General features: G+C 38.0%; 1 protein-coding gene across 4 annotated transcripts in view; it reads left to right on the top strand.

Annotated features, from left to right (window-relative positions):
• Oseg1 (intraflagellar transport protein Oseg1) overlaps positions 1 to 24,025 on the top strand; it is a 796,421-nt gene that overhangs the window by 160,033 nt on the left and 612,363 nt on the right. The window lies entirely within an intron of this gene.

Here is a 24,025-nt window from a genome sequence, read left to right as displayed (position 1 = left end):
TCTCCAACTGTTCTCAAACATTGTGCTTCAGAGTTAACAGCTGTCCTGTATTGTCTCTACAATCTATTATATATATATCATTGGGATAAGTACCAGCTATAACTGGTACTTATCCCAACTAAGCTTTACTTACATAACCCACCACTGGACATGTGCTATGGAAAGGTAAAGAGAAACTTGTGCTGTCACTCTTGACATTACCAGAGCTTTTTATTTTGTTTGGCATCAAGGCCTGCTAAAGAAGCCACCATCCTTTGGGCTACTTGCTCTCCTCTGTAATTGAGTTGCTAGTTTTCTCTCTGGTCATATGCTGAGTGTCATGGTTGATGACACCCCTCTCTTCGAGCTTCACCACCAATGCAGGCCACTCCATGTGAGCACCTCTTTGTGGTAGAGGGAACCTCTCATGCTTTTCTTCACATATTCTTTGCTCTGCTCTCCTGAGTCTTTTTTACTATCCTATCTTCAAGACTACTATCACTTGGATCCAGCACAATGTTTGCTGTGTGGTGCAACCCATGGACATCTGGAAGGATCCTGGTAGTCTAGTCCTGTTTTGGCTTCTGCTTCGGTAAGATGGGTGGCCCTGGATGGTTTGGAGAGAATCATTTGGCTAGTGGGCTGCCTGCAAGAGTCAAGTGTGGTGCAGTTAGTTCCCTTCACCATGGTCCAGACACTATACGAGCACCAAGCTTTGGGGTAGGCCTGGTGTTGCAGTTCTGAGTGCAGTCATTGCTTACTGGTGAGTTGGCATCCATGTGTGGAGAGCTGTGGCACTGAACAGAAAACCTTAAGCATGAATTCTTCATCCCCATTTGTTTTTTGGGCACTAGAAAAGTCCCAACCAAATAGTGATACCATTAATACACCTTTCGATAACAGAAGTAAGAAATAAAAGACACTTGATGCCAGTATAAATGTACCAGTTTTTCAATCCTTTTTTCCCAAGTGAAGCAAACAGACAAATAAATCAAGTTTGGTGCAAACTTCACTTATTGGTATATTTAACATAGTATACCCAAGTTAAAAAACTTTCTACAGTTAAGAAACTACGTTCTGGTGATATTCTTGTCGAAACATCATGTCAACAACATTCTGAAAAACTACTCAGAGCAACTTCAATGGGTGAAATATTTCTCGTGGCTCTGCCACTTGTGCCTGACATGATAGTAAAGAGCATGAAAAGAAATCGTGATCTAGATGAGTTATATCAGAATGGGATATCCTTGATGTTCCTGATGAGAAGATATATCTGTTCAGAACTGAAAGATCAGGTGGGGACAGGAATGAGGCACAGCCTGATCCATAGGTATTGTCACCTGATTCAAACCAGAAACATCCTTACTTTTGATACTCCTAAGCTTTTGACATCTGTAAAAGTAGGGTTTCCTCAGTTGTCCCGTTAGACTATATATATCCCTAATCCGCAGATATCTTAAGTGTCAAACATTTACATGACCAAACTGTTGTGGCTCTGCCACCTGTGCCTGATGTATTAGTAAAGAGCATGAAAGCAAATCTTGCTCTGGAAAGAAAGATAAATATGCCAACTGTCAGGGAGATCATCCACCATACTCCCTGCTTGTCAGAAGTCGAAAGATTAAAAAGAAAATACTAAAGATTAGAACAGAACAAAATATATGATATCAGGATGCAAAAAAGAAGTTAGCCACATCTTTCCTGAGATCATCTTATGCCAAGAAGGTAGCAGTTAAGAAAATGCCAACAGCAACAACATCTTGTCTGTTTCACCATCTGATAACCTCAACAGAGAAGCAGTCACGATGATAAATTTCAGATATGATGAAATTATCAGATGGTGAAACAGACATACGAGTTTGAGTTGCTGTTGACATTTTCACTGCTACCTTCTTGGCATAAGAGGATCTCAGGAAAGGTGTGGCTAACTTCCTTTTTGCATCCTGATATCATATATTTTGTTCTGTTTATACAACTCCAAAAATATCCATTCAATGAGAATCCACTTGTGAAAAAAATTATATCAGGGTTAGTACATTCATTGCCAAGCTGAAAATTGGAATTTTGTGTTGTGGCCAAATTTTTTTTACTTGATAGCGACGTCCACGCGATAACGCGTGATCGGCCGTTTGGTGAGAACTCCCATCACGTGATATCGCGATTGGCAATGAACGTGTTAGCACTTAAAGACAAATTACCAGACCCTTCCACAGAAAAAAATTGATACTTCAGTATCCACTGAAAGCAACTTGAATTAACTCAGTGATCCTGATGCATCTGATGATGTATTGGATATTTATTGAGAGGAAGAGATTTACACTGGTCATCCATAAAATCTAAACCTGACTAGGGTAAGTCCTCAACCTCCCAGAAATCAGACATCTGTGAAGCCTAAACAACGGGAAAATTTTTACAATGGAACTGTTCTCTCTGGAATATCAATGATATCAAGCACCTGCTGTAGAAATACAAACCTTTTTGTTTCTTTCTGCAGGAAACGTATTTAAAACCTAGTGAGGACCCTACCTTCAGGAATGTTACTCTCGTATACAAGGACAGAACTGGAGGTGGTTCTGCTCATGGTGGAGTAGCTATCCTATTGGGCAATCATACTTCTTTCCATCATGTCCAGGAATTCATAGCAAATTGTCTGTGGGTTTCTTATTACAATATGCTCAATATATTTACCACCAGGTTATGAATTAAATGAAATGGTACTTAGATAATCTCATATTGCAACCACCTCAGCCCATACTCCTAAGGGATGACTTTAATGGACATAACAGTTTATGGGGTAGTGCCAACACAAATAGATGAAGTCATATCAGTGAGCGTGTGATCATAAACCATGACTTCTCCCTTAATAATGGAATAAATACCTTCTTCCATATGTCTACCTGCTCATGTTCTGCAGTCAATCTTATATTCTGCTCCACTGACTTTTTTTTTCCACTGTTCACATGTAATAATGTTGAAAAAAAACATGTACTAAAGTGATAATTTTTCTGATATTAGCACTATGTGGTGATAGGAACCATGTCCTCCTACATAGAGGACATGGTTCCTCTATGTAGGAGGACATGATGTCCATGTGAAAAATGGACCAGACTGACTGGAATACATTTTCCTCTTGCAAAATTTAATACTGAATCAGTCGGCCAAACACAGCTATCATCGAAGCAGTAAAGTATGTAACAGATTGTATTTTGCTGCAGCAGTTCCAAAAACACCATCCCTATTTCTACTCTACACAAGGCCTTGGTAGAACCCACAGTGCCAAGCAACCAAAAAGGATCAAGATAGAACATGTGATACATTTTGTAGATGCCCTACCAAAACTTAATGGTATTTAAATGTACTTGGGCACATTATGTGAGATGTCAGAGTCAGAATTAATCCTAGATCCAATTTACATCATCAATTAATCAAACAACCAGTGCAAATTTTGTATGGGATAAAATCCGGAAGATGAAGGGTAGATACAGAACATACTGTTTGTCTATCTTGGAACATAATTGATGTATGGTTGGTGATTCCAAAGCTATTGCAATCACTTTGGGAGAAAACTTTGCCAGAATCTCAGCAAGAGTTTCCCATCCTCCTAATTTTTTGATATTGCAAGAGCAACAAGAGAAACAGCAGCTAAGCTTAAGAACTGAAAAAAGCTCTTTTCCTGTCTCATCCATTGTGAGATGATAAAACACCTTCCATCATCTTTTGTGGATCTAATTCTCTTACTATATAACAGAATATTTACAGAGGAAGAGCTTCCAGACTCTTGGCATAGGTCAATCCTCATTGCTATCTCAAAACCAGGCAAGGATCCAGCACAAGCCAACAATTATCATCCCATTGCTCTGATTAGCTACATTTGTAAGGTCTTAGAAAAAAAAAGGGTAAATGCAAGGTTTCTCTGGTGCTTAGAAAGCAACAAACTTCTTTCTAACACACAATGAAGTTTTCATAGACAGTAGTCAACTTTGGACTAGTAGACACCAGTCTGCTTAAAAACATCTATAAGAGACTAGAAATATATATACATTAGTACAAGTATAATGTTTAATTTGCCAAATATTTTGGTCTGAATATTACAGACCATCTTCAGTGGCTACATAGGAATAGGTTTTAAAAACAAAGTGGAATACGAACAATTGACCATTCATACTTTGGACAAACTGGACGTTCCATAGAAAAAAGAATTCAAGAGCATCAGTCATCAATTCAACACAACAAACCTGAGAAATCTGGATTAGCTCAGCATGGATTAGAAACAAACCACAACATCCTTTGGTCCAAGACTCTCCTCCTACACAGATGTCGCTACAAATTTGAATGTTTATTTAAAGAAAGTGTAGAGGCCTTACTTCAACGTCCTAACTTGAAAATCTTAATGACTGTATATCTATATCAAAAATTTGGGAAAATTTAATCAGGATAACACATTAAATTTTTTTATTTTATTTTATTTATTTATTTTTTTATCAGTATAATGTTATTTAAGATCATTATATGAATTTCTAAATTAATATCTTTAATTATGTTTTTCAAAAAATGTTTACTCTTCTAATACTTAGTGATGTGATAATCACGCAGCGCGTTCTATGTATGAATGATCAATTGTTCGTATTCCACTTTGTTTTTTAAAACTATTCCTATGTTGCCACTGAAGATAGTCTGTAATATTCAGACCGAAATATTTGCCAAATTAAACATTATTCTTGTGCTAACGTGTATATATTTCTAATCATTATGTCACAAGTATCGCTAAAAAATCAAATCTATAGGAGACACTTTCCTGAAATGAGAACATGTGGTTTCACTGTTCTTTGACATGGAAAAATCTTATGACACAACCTGCAGATAAAGCATATTAAAAGATCAGTTTAATCTTGGTCTGAGGGAATGCCTTCCTATTTTTAAAAGATAGATACAGAAAATACTGTTTGTCTATCTTGGAACATAATTGATGTATGATTGTTGATTCCAAAGCTATTGCAGTCATTTTGGGAGAAAACTTTGCCAGAATCTCAGCAAGAGTTTCCCATCCTCCAGATGTTTTGATATTGCAAGAGCAACAAGAGAAACATTAGTCATTTGTTAATGAAGAACTGAAAAGAGCTCTTTTCCTGTCTCATCCATTGTGAAATGATAAAACATTTTCTATCATCTTCTGCAGATCTAATTCTCTTACTATACAACAGAATATTTACAGAGGAAGAGTTTCCAGACTCTTGGCATAAGTCAATTCTCATTGCTATCTCAAAACCAGGCAAGGATCCAGCACAAGCCAACAATGATCACCCCATTGCTCTGATTAGCTGTCTTTGTAAGGCCTTGGCAAAAAATGGTAAATGCGAGACTTCTCTGGTACTTAGAAAGCAACAAACTTCTTTCTAACACACAAATGAAGTTTTCGTAGACACTAGTCAACCTTGGACTAGTAGACATCAGTCTGCTTAGAAACATCTATAATAGACACTTTCCTGAAATGAAAACATGTGGTTTCACTGTTCTTTGACATGGAAAAAGCTTGACACAGCCTGGAGATATAGCATATTAAAAGATCAGTTTTAATCTTTATCTGAGGGGATGCCTTCCTGTTTTTAACACATTAAATTGATAACCATTATCCTTTGCCCACACTGCCAACTTATTTAAATCATCCTGTAAGATATTGCCCGCTAGAGGGCCAGACGGATGGTTGTGTTTTCAGCGAGCTCCCGAAAGCTAAGTACAATTTTGAGTAAAAATTAGAATATAGGTTAAAATCATAACGAAATATTGCCTAATTTTGGTAGCTTGTTGTGTCTGTGGGATTTTGGTGTGAATTACGTTATTTAATTTAGTATATAAGTTACGTTTCGTAGATATGAATATGGCACCAATGAGACGTAAGATAATGGCGTCCAAAAATACGACGCCATTGTACAAAAACTATGATGTGAGAGAGTTTGTCCAATGTGATGTGTGTGGGATGTATGCATTCCCGAATGAGGCTGGAATTTGGATTGAAAATGATAGTGGTGGGAGAATGTGTAGAAAGTGTAAGCAAAGTGAGGAGTTGAAGTATGTGTCAGGTAGTGAGATAGTTATGGTTGAAGAAAGCCAGAATGTGAGTGAAAATAGTGGCTTGATAGAGAATTGCGATGTACAAGATGGCAATGAGAGCAGTGATCTAAGAAAGAGTGAAAGCAACCATACTGAGAGAGAAAATGGTTTAAATGATAAAAATAATGAGGAATTGTAGGAAGTGAGATCGCTAGGTTGCGCGCAGTGATACAAAATGCGCAGCGGCAATTAGAGCACCTGCAAAACTCTTTCCAGAGTGATTCGGATAACGTAAAAAAACAGTGCAAGAATGAGAGAGTTTCTGAAATGAAGGAAAGAGTGTTGTATGGTGACTCGTTATTAAGAGGGGTGATAGATGGCAGTGTAACTAAATCGTACTTACCGGGTGCGAAATTTAAGGATGTAAGTGAGAGTATTAGAGTGCAAAAACAGAGGGTGAAAGAATTAATAATTGTGGTGGGTAAGAATGAATTGAAAGGTGATAAATTTTTTATGAGAGAGGACTTGAAAGTATTGTTAAAGGTAGCGAAAGAAAAGAGTGACAGAGTTAGAATGGTTAGTCTGTTGCCGCGGTATGACAGAGAGGAGTTTAGGAGGAGGGCCATAATTGCAAATGACATTATGCGTAGGTTATGCAGACGGTGTGGTGTGGAATTCGTGGACGTGTGGAATGAGTTTGAAGGGCGAAAGGACTTATACAAGATGGATGGCCTGCATTTGAATGGACTTGGTGTGCGGAGACTGGAAAGAGTGTTGCTGAATGAAGGGAAAATGGATGTGCAAAACCAGGGAAACTAGAACTACCAAGGAGGGGGGGGGGGAATGGATATGCAGACATCAGTGAGACAGATGAGTGTAAGAATGTATATAATGTATCCGAGCCAGCACTAAGGACAAAAAATGGGAATGGGTCATTTAGAATAACGTATCAATATAGGGGTGGGACTAAGGGATCACTGCATTTCATGTATACTAATGCCAGAAGTATTAGGAACAAGAAGGAAGAATTTTTGGCCTTGATTGGCTCTTCCTGGCCACAGGTTATTGGCATTAGTGAAACATGGCTGGCGGAAGAAGATATAGTTAGTGGGATAGAATGTGTAGGTTATAGTGTGTTTAGGAGGGACAGAGAGAATAAAATGGGGGGAGGGGTATTATTGATGATAGCTGATGAACTGCAGCCAAGGAGAATTGAAGTTGTATCGCAGGATAGTGAAAGGAGCTCATTTGAGGCTATTTGGTGTGAGATTGAGACTGGCAGAATAAAATATACAGTTGGGTGCTGCTATAGACCAGGTGATGGAATAGATAGTGGAGATAGTATGCATAGGGAAATTGGTGAAATGAGTGGAAGGAGGGTAATTATTATGGGGGATTTCAACTATGGTAACATTGATTGGAAGGAGGAGAGGACACATGTGAGGAAGGAAAAGGATTTTATTCAATTATTAAGGGATAACTATCTGTGACAGCATGTAATTGAAAATACTAGGGGTGTGAGAGTGCTTGACCTGGTAATAGCATCTGAGAATTTGACTGTAATGAATATGACCATGTTGCCACCTATTGGTGAGAGTGATCATAATGTCTTGACCTGGGAGGTGGCTAAAGGTGTGGAATTTTCGATTAAGACGGTATATGTGGAATTACCGTGCTGGCAAGTATGACAAACTTAGGAGATTGCTTGGATCAGTGCCATGGCATGTACAACTGCAAGGGCTGGACGTCGATAGAGCATGGGAAGTGGTCAAGGAGCATTTACAGGAGGTAATGGCTGATTGTATACCTAGGGTCCGAATAGTAAAACAAGTAGGGGTTAAATGGATGAATAACACCATTAAGCTTGAGCTGCAAAAAAAGAAACAACTGTGGAGGGAATTTAAAGAAAGGGGTGACCTGCAGGCACACGAACGGTATAAAGTGCAGGCCAGAAAGGTAACGAGTGTGGTAAAAAAAGCAAAAGCAGACTATGAAAGGAAACTAGCTTTGCAAGCAAAAGAGAATCCCAAACAGTTCTTTCAATATGCTGCAAGCAAGGAAAAAACTGTACACGGTAAAATGATTTTAAGGAATGACGATGGTAAGGAGGTCACTGAATCAGTCGATATAGTGGAGTTACTGAGCGCGCACTTTGCAAAAGCATATCATCCAGGTGGTGACATTGAAAAAATGAAGGAACCATTAGTTTATACGGGAATAGTGATGAATGAAGTGGAGGTGACTAGTCTATTACAGAACCTTAATGTGAACACATCTGTGGGATTGGATGGTATACCGGCACGGGTCTTGCGTGAAGCAGCTAAAGAATTATCAGTGCCCTTGACCATGTTGTTTAATCTGAGTCTCAGGTCTGGCTTAGTCCCGAAGGTGTGGAAAGAGGGGAAAATAGTTTCACTGCATAAAGGAGGATCCAAGACTACGGTTGCAAATTACCGACCGATCAGCATATCAGGAGTCGTTGTCGTTCTGGGTTTTAGAGAAAGTAGTCAAGGGAAAAATACAGGAATGGATTGATGAAAACGAGATACTGTACAGGGGACAGCATGGCTTTGTGAAGGGTAGATCATGCTTCAGTAACTTGCTCAAGTTTTATAACAAGGTGACGGCTGAACTGGATAAGGGAAATGGGTTTACAGTGATACTGCTGGACCTGGCAAAAGCGTTTGACAGGATACCACATGGAATACTAATCCATAAACTACAACATATGGGAATGGATATAGGGTTGGTGAGGTGGATAGGTGGTTGGTTGATGGAGAGATATCAAAGAGTAGTTTATTCAGGAGTAGAGTCCAAAAGACGGCCTGTGACTAGTGGTGTGCCGGGTTCTGTTCTTGGACCACTGCTGTTTAATCTGTTCATTAACGATATAGGGAAGGATCTAAGTGGAACAATTCATTTGTTCGCTGATGATGCAAAGTTGGGTAGGGCAATAGTGAATGCAGAAGATGTCAAAGTCTTGCAGGATGACTTAGATAGATTGGAGTTCTGGGCTAAGGAGAATGGATGTCAATTTAACGTGACAAAATGTAAGGTTATGCATTTTGGGGTGAAAAGATTAGCAGCAGTATACCACATTGGTGGAACTGTACTCCAAGAGATTGATGAGGCCAGGGACTTGGGAGTGTTGGTGGATAGGGAGATGAAGTTTAGGGGGCACACTGCAAAAGTAGCTAAATCAGCTCATGAATTCACTTGGTTGTTGAAAAATACCTTGACGAGCAGAGACAAGCAAGTTATTGTACCTCTGTACCAAGCCTTGATAAGACCTCATCTCGACTGCTTTGCCCAGATTTGGTCACCTCAGTTCCTTCTTGATGGGGAGGAGGTGGAGAGGATCCAGAGGCGAGTGACTAAGATGATAACAGGTCTATGGAATGAACCATATGAGAACAGGTCGACGATTTGTGGGTTGCAGAAACTAGTTGATAGGCGGAGGAGGGGAGATATGATCGAGACATTCAAATTGCTAAAGTGATTCTATAGGATTAATTCAGAGGATATTTTTGAGATCAGGACTGGTGGTGGGAGAACTAGGGGACACCTATGGAAGCTGGGCAAGAGTGTGGTTAGCAGGGGTGTTAGAGTTGGGTTCTTTACTTTTAGAGTGGTAAATGAGTGGAATAAGCTGCCAGAGTCTGTTGTGGGTGCTATGACAGTGAACGAGTTCAAGACAAGGTATGATAGATACTGTGAGAATGTAATCGCATAGTTGTGTGGACATGATGTTTAGGGCCTCCCTCGATGAGTCTAAGGACTCCTGGAGTCGCCCGAAATAATAATAATAGTAATAATATGTACATCACCTTTATCAACTAGTTGCATTATTGGCAACCAACTGAATATCCCCCCCCCCCCAAAAAAATCTTGCTATATCATTAATGTGCAAATGAAAGAGTAGTGGTCCTAGTACAGAACACTGGGGAACTTTGTTAGTCACTTTTGTTCACCTTGATTCCACTCCACCATACTACCACCGACATACTTCTGATGTCGATCAGCCACTCCCCTATCCATGCCACCAGCCTCATATCTATTCCCATTTGCTCCAACTTATGTAATAATAGTTTTCCATGTGGTATTCTGTCAAATGGCTTTGCAAAGTCCAGCAGTATCATGGTGTAGCCATTTCCTTTATCCAGTTCTGCTGTCACCTTATTATAAAATGTGAATAAATTACTGAGGCAGGATCTACCTTTTATAAAGCCATGCTGACCCCTACAGAGTATCATATTCCTAACCACTCATTTCTGAATTTTACTTTTAACCAACTTTTTCAATACTTTAACTACATTTCAGAGATAATAAATGGTCTTTAATAAGCTACTTCTGTCTTAATATGTAATGAGGCTCTCTTACCCTCTTTTTACTCCATTGGAACCTTGCCAGAGCTGAGATTTAGATTAAACAACTTCATCAGAGGCACAGCCAGTTAACTTGCACATTCTCATGACACACGAGCTGACATTCCTTCCAGGCCCACTGCAGTATTTACATTGATATTTTTGAATATACTATTTCCAGTTCATCTACTTCAATGCTCACATCAGCACTGAGTAAAGTTATCTTTCCGTAATCATTCTTTCTCTTACTTGCTATATAGCGAAAAAACTTTTTTGGACTTACTTTGGCCTGCTTAGGCCAAAGTAAGTCCATACCATGAGCAATATAAAGCATAATGCTTATGCTTTATATTGCTCATGGTATGCTGATCACCTTGTTTTTTTGTTTATATTCCTTCTACAATGATTTCTTTTTTCGTTTTCATAATGATTTCTTTTTTCTACAATGATTTCTTTAAGTTTTAAAAGAGGTAAACCGTGAGTAGACATATCGGTACACAATAAATAACGGAAAAAACTCACGTAGAAAGATTATTTATTAGTATAATTTTTGCCTGTTTGTCACAGGCATCTTCAGTACATTAAGCTCAAAATTAAACACTAACTGACAATTCCAAAAACCGCCACCTAAGTAGCTGGTGTAAGATAACTAAAAAGGTCAATAACTTTCCTTAAAAAAAAAAAAAAAAAAAAAATAATAATAATAATAATACAATAAAAAGTTAGGAAAGATTAGCTGATTTGTAAAATACTATCTCCGACGGCTTACGTCTATTCACTTTATGGGAGATAGTACTTTACAAATCAGCTAATCTTTCCTAACTTTTTATTGTATTAATTAATTAATTAATTTTTTTTTTTTTTAAGGAAAGTTATTGACTTTTTTAGTTATCTTACACCAGCTACTTAGGTGGCGCTTTTTGGAATTGTCAGTTAGTGTTTAATTTTGAGCTTAATGTACTGAAGATGCCTGTGACACACAGGCGAAAATTATACTAATAAATAATCTTTCTACGTGAGTTTTTTCCGTTATTTATTGTGTAATGATTTCTTTTTCAGACCAGCAATATAAAGCAGGGACTTTGCAGTCCCTGCTTTATATTGCTGGTCATCCACTTAATTCCTGCTTAGTTTATCCTTCTGACCCTAGTTATGTACTTTGATGTTGCCTTGCTCAATTAATCCCTGACAACTTTCCATGCAGTAATGAACATTCATTCCATGTAGTTTCTTATGCCATGGCACTACTCCAAGTTGCCTCCTTAGTTTGTCATAATTGCCAGCTTTGCATTAACTCTTTCTTGACTGAAATTTCCACATGTTGAGCAGCCTCCCAGGACAAGACTGCATGGTCACTTTCCTCAATTGGAGGTAGAGTTGCTATGGTAGTTATAAATAAATCCTCTGATGTTATTTCCAGATCCATCACTCTCAAAATATCTCAATAACTTCCCAATTTACTATCACTCTTGCAGTATTAGGGTCATTGAAAGCATCTTCAACAAGCAATTGATCGATTGTGTTTCTTCATGGGCTCCTTTTTCATGTGTTCAGGTTTTCTGCAGAAAAAAACTGTCTGTGTGTACACTTCTGCTAGAAATGCACTCTTCACCACAATCCTGATTTAAGAATAGGACAAACTGTTATCCCAGTAGCACATGAGGCCAAGTTCTTGGCACTCATCTTTGTCAGAAAGCTAATATTTGTACACATTCATCCTCTTCAGGAAAAGTGGAAAAAAGCACTGAATATCCTCTGCATGGTCTCTGTAAGGAACATCAATTAGCACCTCTACCAAATGGGGTGCTAATTGATGTTCCTTACTCCACATTTATTGTGCACTTTGCACGTCGGTTACAGATCCCAGGTTTGCACTTTTGCAAGGGAGAGCACTCTCCATGATATACTGATGACGGATAGGTTGGACCCTATCCGTCATCAGTATATCCAAATAGCTGATGGTGCCTTCTGTACATCACCCATTCAAAGCCTTTATGTTGAATCACATTAACTTCCCTCTATCACTTAGTTGAGAATATGTCTCTTAATTATGCCCTAAAAATAAAGTACTTCCAGATCATCCTACATGCACTAGTCTCTATGTCGGAAGGTCCAATCTCATGCACGTCAGACTGCGATTTTTTTCTTTTTGGTGTGCGTGTTAAAGAGGCCGTGGAAGCTATTTGCCTGAATGTTGCTGCAGCTGCTAGAACAGCTCATACTTTTTCATCATATTGTTTAACAGTACCATATACTGACTACACACAGTGTTTTGTGTTTTCCTTTAGAAAATTAGTGTTTTGTAGTATACTAGTGTAGATTTTAGTGTTTTATAGTGTATTTAGTATTTTATCATATATTTTTATTAAGATATTTTAATATTTGGGTCGGCAAATTTAGTGCTTTTGTAAAGTTGGTGATTTTTGTCTGTTTTTATTGTGTTTTTCCTTAAAAAATTAGTGTTTTGTAGTATACTAGGATAGAGTTTAGTATTTTATAGTGTATTTAGTATTTTACCATATATTTTTATTAAGACATTTTAATATTTAGTATACATTTAAAATGACGCCAAAAAAGGTCAAGAACGGTAATGCTAAAAAAAAAAAAAAAAAAAAGAACTGCAGGCGAGAACAAAAAGGTTAGCCCTGCCATTGTGCACATGGAGGAGGTTAACGAAAATGAATTAACCACCAAAATAGCGAAGCTGAAGCAGATCATCAGAGAGACAACACAGGAATTGCAAAAAGTTGAGAGACGTTTAAATGAGCACAGGGACATAAAGAAAAATGAACAGGAAAATAAGAAACGACAAAGCAAGGAAACAAGAAAGTCAAAAAATAACAAAAATCAGGTAAGTGACATTGTTAGTAAAAAGAAAGAAATTATTTGGTTTGATGACTCTATAATAAAACATGCTATAGATGTGAGAGTTATAACATCGAGTTTTCCTGGAGCGAAAATTAAAAATATAACTCAAGTAATTCAAAAACAGAAAAGAAAAGTAAATGAAATGGTAGTTGTAGTAGGTACGAGCGATTTAATTGGTGATAAGTTCAGAATGAGAGAGGACATGAAAGTGTTGCTGGAAGAGGCAAGAGTGAGAAAGTGAAAATCGTTAGTATTTTACCTCGCTACGACAAAAATGAATAAAAAAGAAGGGCTATGAGGGCAAACGATTCAATGCTTAGGCTATGTAGAAGGAATGGATGCGAGTTTTTGGATGTGTGGAGTGAGTTTGAGGGAAGATTGGATTTGTATAAGAGGGATGGCCTACACCTGAATTCGTTTGGTATCAGGAGTCTGGAAAAACTATTAACTGGTATGAGACCTAACACAGAGAGTCAGGGAAACTAAATATAAAGGAGGAATAATGTGAGTGTAAGAGCGAAAATGGTATATAACTGTGTTAACGATGGGAATGGGATTTGTCATGGGAAAGTTAACGAGGTAAGAACGATTTCGGGTTTGTGTTCGTCCGGTTCGGACCAATCATGTGTGCAAAGATGTCTACATGTGTAAAGCATTAGAGAAGAATAGAGATCTGCAAGTTGTCCAATTGGGTCAGGCAGACTTCAAACAAGGGTATACTAAAGAACATGAAGGTAGATTATTATGTCTGTACATGAATGCTAGGAGTATCAGAAACAAAGGGGGGGTAGAGTTTGTTGCCTTAGTCAATATGTTGCGACCTCAGATTGTAGGAATTAGTGAGACCTGGCTATCAGAATCAGACCTATTAACTGGTATTGAGTGTCATGGGTACAGTATTTTTAGGAAGGATAGAGTGGATAGGAGAGGAGGTGCATGCTGCTAATGATATTGGATCATTTAAATCCAGGTAGAGTTGAGACCTATGAATGTAGTAATACTACTAACAATATTTCACGTGGCAGTGAGTTTGAAGCCATCTGGTGTGAGGTGGAATCTAATAAGACAAATTGCACTGTGGGGTGTTGTTATAGACCTTGTGGATCGGTTGCTGGTGATGAAGAAATGCATCACCAAATAGAAAAAGTGAGCGCGAAAAGAGTAATCATAATGGGAGACTTTAATTATACAAATATTGATTGGGTAGCAGTAGAATCTCATGAGAAGAATGAAAATGCATTTATTGAGCTATTGCAGGACAACTTCCTCACACAGCATGTGACAGAAGGAACTCGAGGTCAAAGAGTGCTAGATTTGATTATAGTGTCAGAGGGCATTTCAGTTAAAGACGTAACTATTCTCCCTCCAGTTGGTGACAGTGATCATGCGGTACTCACTTGGGAAGTGACTAAGTTTTTGAATGTTCCATTCAGAAAAGGTTATATGTTGAACTACAAAGCAGGAAATTATGACCAACCGAAGAGTATACTGAGTTCAGTGGAATGGGATCGGTTGCTGGATGGAAAGGATATCGACAATGGGAAGCCTTTAAACAATATTTAAATGATGCGATATCAGAATGTGTCCCGTGAGCTCGAAGAATAAATAGAGTAGGAGTCAAATGGATGTGTAATCTTATTAAGCGAGAGATTCGTAAGAAAAGGACGATGTGGAAGGAATACCGTTTGCATAAGGATGATGTCCGTTATGAACATTATAAACAGCAGGCTAGAATAGTTACAACTGTGTACGGAAAGCGAAGTCTGGTTATGAAAAGAAACTGGCTCTGCATGCGAAAGACAACCCAGAAGAATTCTATCAATATGCTGCAAGTAAAAGAAAGAATGAATATGAAAGAATAACTCTTCTAAATCCAGATGGAGTGAGGGTTACTGATGCAGAAGAGGTTGTTCAGTTAATGATTGCCCATTTTGTTAAAAGCTATCAACCTAGTGAACGCAACATTGAGCTCAATGTTACCTCTTCACTAGATGAAGAAATGCAGGTGTGTGAGGCCAAGGTATTAGAGCTGTTGCACAAACTGAATAAGAATTCAGCAATAGGGACTGATGGAATATCAGCATGTGTGCTAAAAGAGTGTTCAGCTGAATTGATCATGCCTTTGACCAGGATGTTTAATATGAGTCTCAGAACAGGGAAGATTCCGCAGGAATGCATGGTAATTTCATTGCATAAGGGTGGTGCAAAGACCGCTATATCAAACTATCGACCAATTAGTATCTCAGGAGTGGTGGTGAAGATTTTGGAAAAATTAGTTAGGGCCCGCATTCAGAAATGGGTTGACAGTGAATCTCTACTTTGCAATGAACAACATGGGTTTACTAAGGGAAGGTCATGTTTTAGCAACTTGCTCACATTCTCTGACAATGTTACCATTGAACTAGACAAGGGAATGGATACACTATGATAGTTTTGGATTTTGCTAAAGCTTTTGACAGAATACAACATGACAGACTGCTGCATAAATTAGAGAAAATGGGTTTGGGTTTTACAACATTAGCATGGATAAGAAGATGGCTGACTGACAGATATCAAAAAGGGGTATACGGGGGATCTGACTCTGCAAGGTTGAAGGTAACAAGTGGTGTACCACAAGGATCAGTGCTTGGTCCACTGTTATTCAATCTGTACATTAATGATATTGGGAAGGATTTGACAAGCAACATACAGTTATTTGCTGATGATGCAAAGATAGGCAGGGAAATCATGAATGCTGCTGATATGCAGTCCTTGCAAAATGATTTGAATAAGCTGGAATTGTGGACATGGGAAAATGGGTGTCAGTTCAATGTCAGTAAATGTAAAGTCATTCGCTTCGACATGATTACCTATCCAATGTCGTATTATATTGTGGGATTAGGCTAGAAGAAACTAATGAGGCTAGGGATCTTGGAGTGTTAATAGATAGGAAGTTGAAGTTCAGGTATTTGCAATCTTTGCCACATGGCAAAGATTGCAAATACAACTTAAAAGATAATTGCAATGCTCAAATGAACGTTCACATGTAAAGATAAGGATGTTATTTTGCCTCTTTACAAAGCCTTGATAAGACCTCACTTGGACTATTGTGTGCAGGTCTGGTCTCCTGGTTTCAGTTGTGATTCTGATATATTGAAGAGGGTAAAAAGGAAAGTTTAAAAATGCTATCAGGATTGTGGAATACTGATTATGAAGACAGGTTGAGAATTTGTAGATTGCAGACATTAGCAAATAGGAGAAAGAGGGGTGATATAATTGAGACTTACAAACTGCTGAAATGGTCATACAGGATTTCAATTGATGGGATTTTTCAATTTATGGAGGGTGGGGAAAGGACGAGAGGGCATCCTTGGAAGCTGAGAATGAAGGCTGCCAGGAAGGGTGTAAGGTCCAAATTTTTCTCTCGGAGGGTGGTGCGTGATTGGAATGGATTGCCATTGGATGTTGTGAGTGCAAGCAGTGTGAATGAATTCAAGAATAAGTATGATAGCTGGTGTGTGTGTAGTATGTAGCCTCTCTCGATGAGTCTCTGACTCCCTGGAGGTCTCTCTTAATAATAATAATAATATCAAAGCTAATTGCTCAATGGCAATACTCTTGGCAGGAAGCACTGGCATACAAATTGCATGAGATTAAGCCTGAAATTGAGCATTGAAGGAACAGAAGAGAGGAAGTTCTTGCTAGGCTCCACAGCCATCTTACCTATTCTTATTTCCTGAGAGTTGGTAATCTGCCTATATGTGAGAAATGCAACACACATCTCACTATTAGTGATATTCTGGTGGAGTGCCGGTGCTTCACACGAGAGAGGAATGTCTGGTGGTAAGGCTTATATGCTGGCTATTCATAACTATGTTTTAAGGAAATTACAACATAGACAAATATTAACTAAAATAAATAAAATTAAACTTCTAATATTTCAGCAGAGTTAGATTGCCATCATCAGGAGAAAAAATATAATAATATACATGCACACAGGCATTACACTGATTAATGAAGCATGTCAACTGAGAGTAGGCCTAAAGTCTTAAATAGTGCCCCCTAGTGGGCTAAATTGGGCATCCTTGGCTGTTAGGCTGAAGTACAGAGGATGAGTGCCTCCCAAATTTGGGACACTTTCATGCAGCCAAATTTGTTGAGGTTAGGGTACTTTCTTAAGGCAGAAGCAGATTCAGTGAAATTTCTTTCGTATTTATACATGCTGCAGTGGAATAAAGGGCTTTCTTTTGGCATATTCTATATATTTTTTTTAAAAGTTTTTTCCATTTTTTTAGACTATAATAAATTTAGTTTAATCCTTTATTCAAGTGTAAGCAAACAAAGTTTGCGCTTGAAGTATCTTCAGGACTGAGGCAACTCGAGGTAAAGGTGGACCAAGCTCTCATCACTGCTTGTGTTACCTCAGTCCTGCTTACACTTGGATAAAGGATTAAACTAAATTTATTATAGTCTAACCAAGTGGGAAAAAACTTCCAACATCTTTCTCTAAATCCAGAGTAATTTAATAATAGGGTGGGACACCTTTTGGCAACTCGTATAGGTTAATATGACTTCTCCATTGCTTCCACCTTAGTATCACCACCTCTTGGTCTGACTCCCACTGACGAGACCTCAGTAAATGTCGAAATTGGCATGGGTAGTGGCCCTTCTCTTAATGCATAGCATTATTTTTTTTAATACGAGTCTTGCACTTGGTCAAGTCCCTAAAGAGTGGAAGGAGGGCAAGATTGTGCCACTTCATAAAGGAGGTGATCGAACTCAAGCATCAAACTATAGGCCTATCTGTGTGTCGGGTGTTGTGGTTAAGTTGTTGGAGAAGCTTGTGAGAGCTAGAATCCAGAGTTGGGTTGACAACAATGGTATAATCTTTGATGGACAGCATGGATTTGCTAAAGGGAGGTCGTGTTTTAGTAATCTACTTACTTATTACAATAAAGTGACTGCTTCCTTGGACAGAGGAGAAGGATACACAGTAATATACTTGGATTTCGCAAAAGCTTTTGATAGAGTGCCTCATGATAAGTTGACAGTCAAACTAGAGCAGATGGGGTTGGATATTAGATTAGTGCATTGGATTGGAGACTGGCTATCTGATAGGTATCAACAAGTTGTGTATGGGGGTGCAATATCCAGGAAAAGGAAAGTCACTAGTGGAGTGCCTCAGGGATCTGTTTTAGGGCCATTACTATTTAACTTGTATATTAATGATATTGGCGAAGATTTGGATGGAGATATTCAGTTGTTTGCAGATGATGCAAAGTTGGGAAGAACCATAAAGAGTAGTGAAGATGTTGTGGCCTTGCAAGAAGACTTGAATAAATTGAGTGATTGGGCAAGCAAATGGGGGTGTGAGTTCAATGTTGCAAAATGTAAGGTTTTAAAATTTGGAAAACAAAGATGGGATGCAGAATTTATGCTTGGTAAGAATATATTGTTGGAAGTAGAGGAAATAAGAGATCTGGGAGTGATAGTGGATAAGGATCTAAAATTTAGGGGTCACATCGCCAAAATTGTGAAGACAACACAAAGACTTCTGGGAATGATGAGGAGGACACTGACGTGTAGAAGTAGGGAGATTCTTGTTCCATTGTATAAGGCTTTGATTAGGCCACACATGGACTATTGTGCCCAGATTTGGTCACCTGGTTTTCAGAAGGATGAGGAGATGTTGGAAAGGGTCCAAAGGCGACTGACTAAGGTAGTTTCTGACCTCTGGAATGTCGAGTATGAGGAAAGATTGAAAAGATGTAATTTGCAGAGACTAGTGGAGAGAAGGAAGAGGGGAGATATGATAGAGACCTACAAGTTGGTAAGGGGTTGCTATAGGATCAATGGTGGAGAAGTTCTACAGCGAATAGTGGGAGATCAGGGGAGAACCAGAGGTCATCCCTGGAAACTGTATAAAGAGGGTGTGAGTAGGGGAGTGAGAGGCAGGTTTTTTTCGTGCAGAGTTGTGAATGATTGGAATGCCTTGCCTGAGAGTGTGGTGTCTGCAAGGAGTTTGAATGTGTTTAAGACCCGGTATGATGAGATGTGTGTGAGATAAAAGGACCTCCTAGATGAGTCTTTGACTCCATGAGGTCTTGTTTAATAATAATAATAATAATAATAATAATAATTATACATGTCTGCATGCAGATGTGCTTTGCATTATGGGAGATGCTAAGACAAGCAGTGATGAGAGTTTGGTCCACCTTTACCACGAGTTGCCTCAGTCCTGAAGATACTTCAGGTGCAAACTTTGTTTGCTTACACTTGGATAAAGGATTAAACTAAATTTATCATATTCTATAGTAGGTTAATAGCAGGTACTAATCAAGTTAACTATCTCCAAATTGCAATTTTCATTCTTTCCTCTATCACAAAAATATCACTTGTGCATTTGTCAAATCTGACATACTGTTTTTCTTTTTTTTTTTTTTTTTAATTAAAATTTCCTTACATTTTTAATTTTATCATTTTTAATATCTTCATTTGAAGACAGGAAGTCACATCTAATAAATTGTCAGAATAAGTGAGATACAGTTAGATAAGGATGGGATCCTGCTTGCAATAGTGGTGGAAGTGTATGATGTTTTTCATGAAAATAGAAAAGGCAAAAAGAAGGGTGGAATGCTGTTGATGATAAAAGTCAAGTTGTATCCATGTAAAGTAGAGATACCAGGGACAATTAAGGGTGGTTTTGAGACAGAGTGGTGTGAGATAGAGGTGGATAGAAGGAAATATTTAATTTGATGTTGCTACAGACCTGGCAGTTTGGAGGACAGTGAAATGTATAAGCAGAGTACCCAAGCAAATAAGAAATGGATGATTTTAATTGGTTGATTTATAGTGGGTGATCAAATTATTAGAGCCACAGTGCGAAAAAGGTATTTTTTGAGTTTTGGGTAGAAATAAAACCACATTGTCAATGTTTTTACATCAAATTGTTTTTACTAAAATTAGTCTTCTACTGATACACTTAAAAAAGTAAAGTATGCTTATATAATTCAAGAAAAAATGTATATAGAAATAATTATGAGGTCTATATTTGATAACACCGCCTTTTGCTGCAGTTACTGCTTCGATTCTTTTGGGCATGCTTTCTATGCATTTGGTGCAGTTTAATTTTATTAACTCATTCCTGTGCCACACATCAATCAAATGCTCTATTAAATGGCGTTTGTTGGTGACAAGTTACTTGGAAATTTCCCACTTCATCAGTTCCCAAAGGTTCTCGATGGGGTTGAAATCCGGTGAATTTCAAAAGTCAAGAACCTTGACTTTTTTGTCATTCAAGAATTTTGTTACCTTTTTTGCCTTATGGCAAGGAGCAGAATTATGCATGAATGTGAAATCGTTATTCGGGAACCACTCCTGTACCTGGGGTAGCATCTTGGTCTCCAGTACCTTGATGTATTGATCCTGCTTCATTGTTCAAGCCCAAGTCCTTGATGCGTCGACGAGCTGTCATTGAAGATATTTTAATGCCAGCATCCTGCATCATTTTTGTAAGAACCCTCTGAGGTGCCTTCCTATTTTCCATGCAAATATTTCTAATTTTTCTTTTGTCCCATGGGGTGGTAATTTTTTTTTCAGCCTCATTTCTTCAAATGCTTCGGTGCCAATTCATTATTTGCATCAATTTTTTTTTTATTTGTCCTACTGATGCTCATGAAACATTAGCAGTTGATGCTATCTTCCTTTGAGAATGTTCAGTATTCATTAAGAGCATTTTTATTTCTGAAATTTTCATTGGAGAAAAACCTTTGGCCTTCCCAATGGTAAAAATACACCCTCTCAAGAAAAGAATAAAAAAATCATAAAAATTAAACTGCATTTGGTGAAGTTTAATTTTATTAATTCATTCCTTGCCACATATCAATCAAATGCTCTATTAATTGGCATTTGTTGGTGACAAGTTACTTGGAAATTTCCCACTTCATCAGTTCCCAAAGGTTCTCGATGGGGTTGAAATCCAGTGAACTTCAAAACTCAAGAACCTTGAATTTTTTGTAATTCAAGAATTTTGTTACTTTTTTTGCCTTATGGCAAGGAGCAGAATCATGCATGAATGTGAAATCGTTATTCGGGAACCACTCCTGTACCTGGGGTAGCATCTTGATCCCAGTACCTTGATGTATTGATCCTGCTTCTTTATTCAAGCCCAAGTCCTTGATGCGTCAACGAGCTGTCATTGAAGATATTTTAATGCCAGCATCCTGCATCATTTTTGTAAGAACCCTCTGAGGTGCCTTCCTATTTTCCATGCAAATATATCTAATTTTTCTTTTGTCCCATGGGGTGATAATTTTTTTCAGCCACATTTCTTCAAACGCTTCAGTGCCAATTCAATATTTGCATCAATTTTATTTTTATTTGGCCCACTGATGCTTGTGAAACATTAGCAATTGATGCTATCTTCCTTTGCAAATGTTCAATATTCATTAAGAGCATTTTTATTTCTGAAATTTTCATTGGAGAAAGACCTTTGACCTTTCCCATGGAAAAAATGCACTCTGTCAAGAAAATAATAAAAAAATCATAAAATAACACAATACAACACTTATAAACCATGGACAAATCTTGAAATAAACTACTTACCATCAAAATATTACAAGAACACTGCAAAAATAATTAAAACACTTGAATAACTCGGTGACTCAATTTTAAAATTTGCACTTGCCGAGGGAGTTACCACTTCTAGTTTCCCGGGAACGAAAATTAAAAATATGACAAACGTAATTGAAAACCAAAAAAGAAATGTAAAAGAAATGGTAGTGCTGGTAGGTACTAATAATTTAAGTGGTGACAAACAGCATGATAGAAGATATAAAAGGTCTATTGGAAGAATCGAGAAAGAAATGTGAAAGAGTAAAAATTTTATAGAAATTACTAGGATATAATACTACTTTAGAATTACTACCTAGATATAATAGTACTGAGTTAAGGAGGGCGATGATAGCAAATGATTTCACATGCAGGCTATGTGGAAGATATGGATGTGAGTTTTTAGATGTGTGATGTATGTGTTTTATGGCAGAAATGATTTGCATAAGAATGATGGCCTGCACTTGAATTCATTTGTCATCAGAAACCTGGAGAAATTACTTCTTGGTATGCAACCCAATGCAGAGAGTCAGGGAAACTGGATCATCAAGGGAGGAATGGGAAAAATGTGTGTGAAAGTTCAGCTATGGTATATAAACATGATTAAGAAACGAATGCCTTTAAACATGTATGTGGCGAAGGAGTGGGAAAAATATGCATTGGGTTCAGACCTTTTAAGTATGTCTGTGGAGGGAAAAGAGAAAATTCTAGAACAAGACCTAATAGATTGCAGATCTAATTATAAGAATGGACTAGGTCATAATTTATTGTGTATACACAAATGTCAGGAGCATTAGAAACAAAGGGGTTGAGTTTGTTGCTTTATTGAATACGATGTGGCCTAAGATTGTTGGCATTAGTGAAACCTGGCTATCAGAATCAGGTATGGTAAGTGAGATCGAGTGTAACGGATATACTATTTTTAGGAATGACAGAAGAGATAGGAGAGGAGGAGAGTGCTACTAATGATATCAGATGACTTAAGTCCAGTTATGGTAGAAATACAAGAAAACAATGATGGTAACAATGTCCCATGTAGCAATGAGTTTGAGTCTGTCTGGTGTGAAGTGGAGGTTAACAGAATAAAATATATTGTGGGGTGTTGCTACAGACCTGGTGGCTCAGTTGTAGGGGGGATGAAGAAATGCATCGTCAATTTCGCCTTATGGGTACCAAGCGAATGATCATTATGGGTGACTTTAATTTTCCAAACATTAATTGGTTAGAAGAGAAATCTGATAATAAGAAAGAACAGGAATTTATTGAATTGTTGTGAGACAACTTTCTCAAGCAGCATGTGAAAGAAGGAACTTAAGGTCAAAGAGTGTTGGATTTGCTCATAGAGTCAGAAGGGATCTCTGTCAAGAATATGGCTATTTTACTATTAATTGGTGACAGTGATCATGAATGGGAAAAATGTCATCAGTGCATAGGAATCTTTGAAAAAGTGCTTGAATGAGGTGGTATCTCAGTGTATCCCCTAGTGTTTGTGTTTGAAGAATAAATAGGCTGGGAGTGAACCTTATTAAGCAAGAGATCCACAAGTAGAAGATGATGTGGAAAGAATGTCGTGAAAACAAGAGTGAGAGGAGTTACGAAATATATAAAGCTCAGGCCAGAAAAGTAACGAGTATTGTGAGAAAAGCTAAAATGGAGTATGAAAAGAAATTGTCCATGCAAGCTAAAGGCAATCCAAAAGAATTTTGTTGTTATGCCGCAAGCAAAAGAAAGAATCAGTGTGGAAGAATAACTTTATTGAATGCAGATGGTACCCGAGTGTCGGAAGCTAAGGAGATTGTTCAGTTAATGAATGCTCACTTTGCTAAGATATATCAACCAAATGTATGTAGCAAGGTGCACAGTGCTACTGCTCCGTCGGATGAAGAGTTAGAGGTTCATGAAAATGAGGCTGAAGAGCTGTTGCGTAACCTGGATAAGAATTTGTCGATAGGGACAGATGGAATATCAGCCCGTTTGCTAAAGGAATGTTCAGCGGAATTGGCTAGGCCTTTCACACATTTGTATAACTTGAGTCTCAGCTCAGGATTGGAAGAAATGTATGATAGTTCCATTGCACAAGAGTGGTGCAAAAACTGATATGTCTAACTAATGACTTATTAGTATCTTTGGTGTGGCAGTGAAGATTTTAGAGAAGTTGGTAAGAACTCATACAGAAA

This window comes from Typopeltis vanoorti, chromosome 2 (assembly GCF_054136105.1).
Source record: "Typopeltis vanoorti isolate ZY-2024b chromosome 2, IOZ_Tvanoo_1.0, whole genome shotgun sequence".
NCBI classification, from domain to species: Eukaryota; Metazoa; Arthropoda; class Arachnida; order Uropygi; family Thelyphonidae; genus Typopeltis; species Typopeltis vanoorti.
Note: the sequence above shows the minus strand (reverse complement) of the source record. Positions and strands in the feature narration are given on the sequence as shown.